We start from the raw sequence: 9,370 nt of genomic DNA, 5'->3' as shown, positions 1-9,370 counted from the left end.
GCAGATTAATAATCTTATGCAAAATATTTTTTAAAATTTAAAATTAGATGTGTAAATAAATTTAATTTACATATATCCATGTACAAAAATGTCAGAAAAAGGTCTAGAAAAGTATATGCCCAAGTGAGGAGACAGTAGGGTTGCTGTGTCAAAGGGGACTCATATCATTTTATTCAATAGGCTTGATTATTAGAATATTTTCCAGTAACTGTGTGTTTATGTATTATTCATGTAGTTATAAACAAAATTGCCTTTGTAAAAGCAGGTCTGACATTTTGAAATGTGGAGCTGTAACTGATCTATGAACCACAGGAAAAAATCAAAATTTATCCGTTCCATCCTTATATTTTTGTTGTACAATGCTCTTGACAGAAAGTGGAGGTAATTTCCAAAGGCACCCTGACTCCCAGGAATCAAGATGGCCAAAAGGCATAATAATTTTCTGTGTTCAGTTGACATTTTGTTATCCAACTAAATGGACTCTTTCAGTTCTTTAAGGTTTAAAGGTCTTCCATAAAGACCTTTATGGAAAGTTTTGGCAGGAAACATCAAGCTTTGCAAGATGCACATTATATGACCCTCAAGGATGGAGCCTAAGACACTGTTTCACATTTGGGGTCTTCTCGCAGCCTCTGGTCCATGTTTTCCTCAAGATGGAGGCTGACCCAGTGTTGGTTGGCTGGCTCCCTAAGATTCTTCAGGGACATGGGCACTTTGCTTCCTTAAGGGTGCTAGAATACTTACATAAATAAAGAGCTTACTTCTCAAATATATGTAAATCTCAGGGTACTTTGATTTGGATGTAGCTTGACTTATTGTAATGTATTCATGGGTTTTTAGGTCTTAAGATTTATATTGAGAAGACAGTGGCAAAGCATAGAGCATATAATAATCTTCAAACTGGCGACAAGGAAGGGTAATGAAATAATAGAACCAAGTAGCAGAAACCACAAGATCAAAAAGAAGGAATGGGGCTGGGCGCGGTGGCTCACACCTATAATCCTAGCACTTTGGGAGGCTGAGGCGGGTGGATCACCTGAGGTCAGAGGTTCAAGACCAGCCTGGTCAACATGGTGAAACCCCGTCTCTACTAAATATACAAAAATTAGCCAGGCGTGGCGGCAGGCACCTGTAATCCCAGCTACTCGGGAGGCTGAGGCAGGGGAATCATTTGAACCTGGGAGGTGGAGGTTGCAGTGAGCTGAGATCACACCATTGCACTCCAGCCTGGGTGACAAGAGTGAAACTTGGTCTCAAACAAAAAAAAAAAAAAGAAGAAGGGATGAAGAATAGATAAGTAATTTTGTAGAAACTGAGAGAGAATTCTCCCAGAGATGAAGTTATTGTATTTTTTTATTCCTTTCTCTTGTCTCCTTTGCTAAAATGTTCCCACCTCCCAACTTAATAAAGAAATCCACAACCCTGTCTCATTCGTAAGTAGCTATGACGCATCTCTCTCCTTTCATTCCCAATCAGTAGTTGTGAATGGTTTCCCACTATCATCACCTTCACAGCTATTCAGGTACATTGGTGAGACTGCAGCATCAGCATGGCGGCACAGTATTAGCTCAGATAGACTCCATCCCCTAGGATATTTCTAAAGAAGAACTTTTGTGAGAGAGTGAGTGGCTATAGGAAGAGGGTTTTCTAAATGCGGTGGGGTTTGGGAATGGAGATGTTAGGCTCACCTTTGACCCTGAGCTAGGCAAGTGGCCAGAGGGATGAGAAAGGATGGATTATCTAGGTCTAAACTATTAATAATATCCTCGCATTTGAAACTGGCCATGGCTTTCATAGCTTCTCTCACTCAAATTTGTATTACATGTCATGGCCAGTTTAATCTTCCTAACATTGTTATTACCACCTAACTCTCCTGTCTGAAATCAGTCGTGGCTGCCTTCTGCTTGTACAATAAAGTCAAAATACATTAGCTTGGCTGGCAGGGTCCTCTGGGAGTGAGCACTAATTTATATCTTCCCAAAGTCCTGGTGTTCTAGAAATGCCTGAATCCACACCTACCCTTGAGCTTCCCACTTTGTACAAGTATTTTCACTTAATTCTTTCTATAAAATATTGTGGGGCTTTGTTCTGAAGTTGGCTCCTTAAGAAGAGGAAATGTTTCAGGACAAAGGCAGACAGCTGTCTCTGCTATTAAGGCTCTTTGATTTGGCTCAGTACATTCCAATCTTGCTTCCGTAAACCATCCTCATTTGCAATCGTGTTATCCACCACCTGAGTCCCACTGTGGTTACCTAGTTCTAATCTCTCCACCTGATTCTGGGGCATTTCAAGGTCTAAGTGGCAGCAGTAGGATGCCTTTCTTTCACTTGAAAGTTTTTAGTTTATTAATCCACACAATGTCTGCGGATAACATCATTGCAGCATCTTTACTCCTTTGGCTTTTTGCCAGCACCAACATTGGCCTTTGCCAACCCCCTGAGTTTCTTCATTCTATTCTTGCGTTTGTCTCACTGCTTTCTTGAGGTCTTTTTCTTCTCATGGAGGCAGGCCATGTCTTGCAAGTCTATGTTTGGGTTCATGGTTCTTTACATAATCCAAAAAAATCATAAATCACACCAAAGTCAGCTATCTTGCCACCACCAAAATAAGTTCTGAATCCAAATACAAAGATGACATCCAATGTGGTCTTGTATATTTTGACTAATTTTTCCAGAATTTCTGTCTTAGGTACTGTTGCCTTCCCAGTGTTAAGGATATCTATGACCATTTGTTTCCTTTGAAGTAGTTGGTTGGTCCTGAGTTTCCTGGTCCAGATAGTTACTGTGTCATTCATGATGGCAGGTGATCTGCAGGCAACCAGGGAAGAAAACTCAGGAGGATGCTTTAAATCAGATGAGTCTATCTGTTTCTGAGCCCCAGATTGACACTGACCTAGTATGTGTATGTGTGTGTGTGTCTGTGTGTGTGTGTGTGTGTGTGTGTGTATACACATACACATTTTATGTGGTATTCATTAATTCTATCTATGGCTATGTAACAAATTACCCCCAAACTAGCAGCTCAAAACAAGAAATATTTAAGTAATTATTATTTCACACAGTTTCTGAGGGTCAGAAATTTATAGGCAGCTTAGTTGGGTGGTTCTCTCTTAGGGTCTCTCATGAGGTTGCTATCAAACTCTCAGCTGGGGCTGAAGTCATATGAAGACTGGATAATGCACTTTCAAGTTCATTTGTGTGATTATTGGCAAGTCTCCATTCTCTGCAGGGCTTCGGTTCCTCACCACATGAGCCTCTCTCTACAGGTTGCCTGGGTGTCCTCAAAAGCCAATGATGAGAGAGACAGAGAACAAAACAGGAGCTGCAGTGTCTTTTGACCTTAATCTTGGAATTGGTACATCATCATTTCTGCCATATCCTATTGGTCACACAGATCTGGGAGGGTACTATGGAAGGGTGTTCACACAAGGACAGAAGGATATTTGTGGTCATTTTGGTGGCTGGTGGCCACACCCAGCCATGTTTTTATGCCTTCCAATACACATTCTAACATCTTTGAAATTGGGGTGCATCTTATAATCAATGGTATGTCATAGTTTAATTGGCAAAATCTCTAGTTAGTGGTATATAAAGTAATCATATGTCTTATAATTGTATCTCATTCAGGGAAACATCCCATAGGGATAGGAGGCTTTCTGACTCCTGGCTACCTGTCTCAACCATGTTGCTCATGGTCCCATCGAAAGTCTAGTTCCTGTCCCACCATATGATGCTCAGCTCCTTTTCTACACCCTTGCCCACACTGGTCCTTCTGAGGTGGCTTCTTCATAACTTAAATGACTACATCAGGCCTAAATCCTCCAAAAGCTTTCCGTGACCACCCTAGAGCACCATAGTCTCAGTATCCTCTGTAGTCCCATAACACTTGTTAATGATTCCATCCATTCGGTGCTTAATTTTGTACCTTGTAGTAATTGTTGAGGTTTCATATGTACCTACTTCACACGTACATGCTGTGTATATACCCAGTGTGAACACTAAATGTTGCTGTATGCATCTGGATTCCTGTTTTCTTTCTAAAGCAGAATTTTGGGACTCTTCATAAAACAACAACAATAAATCTCTGCTCCTTGGGTGAAATTTTATAGCTAATCTGATAGACAAAATTATAATAATCAGAAATGTACAACTACACAAAAATGTATAAGTCAAAGATGCAAAGGCTGAGTTAGAGCACCTCAGTTTCCAACAGTTCATCTACTTCATGATTGTTTTGTTCTCTGTAACATCTAAGTTATAAGATTTATTTGAACATGACTTCTGTGCATTCCATTGCACCATAGGGTGGAGAAAAAGGTATCTGGTCTATTTTTGCCCACAAAAATAGGAATTTTTTCTGGGAACAGGGTTAGGAACAAAAGATCAGTACCTAACAAAACTCCTGTAAGTGGTTTAGCTTATTGTCTTATAATATTTTTCAGGATTCATTTAAACAAGTGAATTGATTTCATCTATCTATCTATCTATCTATCTATCTATCTATCTAAGTTAAGGGAGGTTCAACAGAATGCATATTATAAGAAAAAAAAGTTAAGGGAGGGTAAAATATATGAACTTCAAATAAAACTAACTAGAAATCCAGCAGACAGTATTGCTAAATTTGGGTATTTTCTTTCAGTTCCTTGGATCATTTACCATCCGCTTCCTCATAAAACAAGCAGTTCAGGATTGTTGCTGGAAATGCATTGGTAAGGCCCAGCCCAGCTCTACTCTGTCACTGGCTCAAAAGCACTTCTATCACCAGATATATATAAGAAAAAATGAATCATCACTTCTACCTCATATCACATCCAAAAATTATCTAGAAATGGAATATAGGCTTACACACAAAAGCTAAAATTATAAAACCTCTTTAAAAAGCATAGGGCAAAAATCTTTATATATTTGGGATAGGCAAAGTGGGTTAGGCCAGGTAGACTGTTCACTGGTCACCACTTTTCAATTCAGAGGGGCAAGAACTAAGGCGTTCCCTTTCAGTCTTGGGTCTAAGCTGTACTGACCCACCTAGCCCTAAATACCTGACACATTTAACTGAATTTGGTTGGTATCTATTCTCAGTATAGGTTAGAGCCCAGAAAAGGGGATGATTCACGGGCACCTCCTCTGACATCTAAGAGTGCATGGATCTAATGTTCTTTAGTTCTTCCAGGCTTGGGAATAACTATCTTATAGATGACATTACAAGGGTGGATGAGATAGTGTCTAAAAAACACTCTGAGATCTCTAGAAGAATGATGTCTAAAATTCACAAGGGATCACTACAGGTAACTACTCTTCACAAGAATATGTTCTGACTTGTTGTTTCCAAGAGTCTGTCTTCCATATGTCTTGGGATGTCTGTTGTCTTACTCTATTTTGTGCTGCTGTAACAGAATGCCACAGAATGGATAATTTATAATGAACAGAAATGTACTTCTCACAGTCCTGGAAATTGGGAAGTCCAAGATCGAGGCGTTAGTATCTGGCGAGGGCCTTCTTGCTGCATCATACCATGGTAGAAGGCAGAAGGGCAAAGAGAGGGAGAGACAGAAAGAGGCATACACTCATCCTTTTCAGGGTCAAATTCATCCTTTTATGATAAGCCCACTCCCACAATGCTGTGGTTTGAATGTGTCTCCCAAAGTTCACATAGGGGAAACTTAATTTCCAGTGTAATAGTGTTGAGAGGTGGGGTCTTTAAGAGGTTATTAGGTCATGAGGGCTCTGCGCTCATGAATAGATTAATGCTATTATTGAAGGAGTGGGTTATTGTGGGAGTAGGTTCCTGATAAAAGGCTGAGTTTGGCCCTCTTCCTCCTTTCTCTCACCCATGGGGTGACTTCCATCATGTGCAGGAAGGCCCTCACCAGATAATGGCACCCTGTTATTGGACTTCCCAGCCTCCAGAACTGTGAGAAATAAATTTCTTTATAAATTACCATCTGTGGTAGACTTTTATAGCAGCACAAAACAAACTAAAATGCGTGATAATGAACCCACTCCCATAATAATGACATTAATTTGTAAGGGCAGAGCCCTGATGGCCTAGCCACCTCTCGTTAGACCCCAACACTGTTGCACTAGGAATTAAGTTTCCAATATATGCTTTTTGGGGGACACATTTAAACCACAGCATCTGTGTTTAAACATTTATAGTTAGTTTCAGGGTTTGTGGGTGACTCAGGGAGCTGGTAGGTTAACACAATATACACGATATACCCTGCCTGTCCTGTGCCCTCTGCCTTCCTCCTTATTGTCTAGCTCCCCTTGAGCATGATGACAGGCAAAATTTGTTCAAATAAAGCAATTGAAGAGCTCTTTTGTTAACTTGGTCCCTGAGTGTCTAAGTCCCTGAAACACGAAACGGAGACATGTCTTCAACTTAACAACATCACAGCCTCCATCCCTTGCACACCATGGGAAGCATTAATCATATTCATTAAGGATCTAGTTGCAGAGTATATATCAAAGGAGGAGGACAGAAGTGAGGGAAAACAAGAATGTTTAACAAATGAACTAAAACAATTATGCAGCCACCCACTGAGTAGAGAGCTTTGAGCTCTGCTTCAAACGGGTTATGAAATAACTAACTGAGAAACTGTATTGCAATTGAGCTGGACAGCTATTTCAGAGAACTCTTTCACAAGATAAGTCAACCAACATCACTGGTTAGAGAAGTCTAAAAGGTGCTCTGTTATCAGATCTCCTGTGAGTCTACAATTAGCAATTTTCTGTAATTTTTAGAAGTTCAATAATAGCCATATGAAGACATTAAAATGCTGCCTCTGGTCATCTTGTGACAGTTACATTTGTTATAATTTTTGACTGCTCAACGTCTCCTGGCCACTCTTCCTATGTGGAGGAATCTCCGCTATTTTACCTTGCCTCCCCAAGGCAGGAACCAGAAATGTTCTTTCCCATCCTACCTTGGCAACTTTTGGAAACCCACCTCCTCATGACAGGCAAGACTTCTATCACGTGGCTGGAAAGAAACATCTATGACATTTATATTTATTCCATGACCCATGTATCATTTTGTAGGCTGCCAAACATTCAGCCAGCAAGTGAATGGTCCATTTGCAAGGAACATACAGCAAGCTAGTGAGTGGTCTGTTTATTTGCAAGCTTGGATTGATGCTTCTTACCTCTAGAAGCTAAGAACTGTCATTGCTACCAAAGATTGGTACAGTTAAGCATGGGCATGTGTCCTAGGTCAATCAGACACATTGGGGAAATCAGAAGCTTCAATGGGGAAAGAAGAAACAGGTACCACACAGACCTGTTTCTAAGAAGGATGGAGACACAGTGTTGGAGCCTTACAGCAAGCATGACCATGGTTCTCTCTAGGCCCACAGTTGGGGTATCACTGCAGTGTTTCTCTGGAATGCTTTGTGGTGTAGCATGTCTGGCTCTGTTGGGGGCACAGCTATAAAACCTGGATTTGACCTTCCTGTGTTCTTTAATTTCCCTGATACTCTTTAATAAAATTCTTTCCTGCTAGTTAGAATGCTGAGTGATACACAATGCTTTTTGGAAGCTAAATAAGAGGAGAACATGTGACTGTTTTAGAAAGCTGTTAAAAGTTTATGCCAGTTGGGCAGGCACAATGGCTCACGCCTGTAATCCCAGCATTTTGGGAGGCCGAGGTGAACAGGTCACCTGAGGTCAGGAGTTCGAGACCAGCCTGGCCAACATGGTGAAACCCCGTCTCTACTAAAAATACAAAAAAATAGCCAGGCGTGGTGGCATTTGTATGTAGTCCCAGCTACTCAGGAGGCTGAGGCAGGAGAATCGCTTGAACTCAGGAAGCAGAGTTTGCAGTGAGCCAAGATCACGCCACCACACTCCAGCCTGGGTGACAGAGGGAGACTCAGTCTCAAAAAAAAAAAACATCGTACCAGTTGATGGTGGCAATGGCAGTACTCAGCTTTTAGAGATAAGAAGCATTGGCCCAAGCTTGCAAGTAAACAGACCACTCACTAGCTTGCTGTATGTTTGGCAACGTACAAAGTAATACATAGGTCACAAAATAAATGTCATAGATGTTTCTTTCTAGCCACATGATAGGAAGTCTTGCCCAGGATGAAGGGGTGGGTTTCTAAAAGTTGCCAACACCATTTTTAGTGTAGGAACTCACTGAAATAATCTCTGTGCCCTGTACTCTGACATTAGACACTGGTCCGTTGGGAGGGTAGAGAGACACTTAATTGGTGATTAGCCACTGAAGGCTGCAGAAGACTTCAGCTGAGTATAAATATGACCCGGGAGAGACAGTGCATGGAAGTGAGAGACCTGTGCTATGATTTGAGCCCTTCAGCTAACCAGCTCAGAAAATATACCCTCCTTCCATCTGCAAGGAGCATAATACAGGGTGAAATGATTGTATAGGATTCCCCAGACAAATCCTTTACTATAATGTCTTTCTACAAATATTAGGCTCTGAACAAACACATAGAGCGAGCCACCTGCAACTTGTCAAAACAGTTTATAATCTTTTGCCAAATATTGCTAAGCCCAGTTTATGGGCAGGTATTGATTTTTTTAGGTAGACATACCTTTGGCACCCTAATAAGTTCCCCTAAAGTTAATTTTGAGATTCTGTGCCAGGTAGGCTGTCTTGGGTCAAAGAAAGTCTACCAATCTCAGGAGATCAGAGCCTAGTGTAGGAAGACCTAGGGAAGCTGAGATGAAGGTCTCCATGTTGGCTGCCACCCTGGCTGGCACTCAAGCACCTGGAGAGTTTTCTCTAGCCATGGGTTCTTTGGGGTCACTCTCAGCAGCAGGCACCTGCCTGGCTTTCATGCTCAGTCATTGCTGTGATTCGGCTCCATTGTCCCTTCTTCCTCCACTCCTGCACTGTGAATTACCTTCCCTCCTGCCTTCAGAATTCCCTCTAGTTTATGGCTTCTGCTTACTCATAAGCACTTCTGCCTTATGGCTTCAGTCGAGTGCCTTTTATTTGTGTCTTTCAGCTTCTGCTCCTACTCCTGACTGCTAATATCGATGACACCAGTTATCTTCAAATTCCTCATAAGAGGCTCCAATGACTTCATTTAGCCACTCTGCACAGCAGAGCCTATTAGAGCTCTCCAGCTGTCCTCCAGAATGCAGACTCAAGCCCGGATAATATGGTAGATGTAGTGGTGTGCCTTGCTTCACCCAGCCAGTTCCCCTTTTGTGTTCCATATTGCACTACACCTCACAAATGGGTGCTTGTGCTGTACTCGTCAGCTCCTTCTCATATATTAGAGCACAGAAAAGAGATAGACAGCTAGCTTGTGAACATTCTGAACTTGCAAGTAACAAGTTGTGCAGAGAGTATCTGGGCAGATTGTATTTTCCAAAGATAACTGCACCAATATATCTCATCC

At 41.4% G+C, this 9,370-nt stretch overlaps 1 pseudogene; it reads right to left on the bottom strand.

Moving 5' to 3' along the window:
• Positions 1-2,387: 2,387 nt before the first annotated feature.
• LOC100604792 lies at positions 2,388-2,794 on the bottom strand (annotated as a pseudogene).
• Positions 2,795-9,370: the final 6,576 nt, after the last annotated feature.

Source organism: Nomascus leucogenys, chromosome 5, assembly GCF_006542625.1.
Source record: "Nomascus leucogenys isolate Asia chromosome 5, Asia_NLE_v1, whole genome shotgun sequence".
In the NCBI taxonomy this organism is placed as follows: Eukaryota; Metazoa; Chordata; class Mammalia; order Primates; family Hylobatidae; genus Nomascus; species Nomascus leucogenys.
Note: the sequence above shows the minus strand (reverse complement) of the source record. Positions and strands in the feature narration are given on the sequence as shown.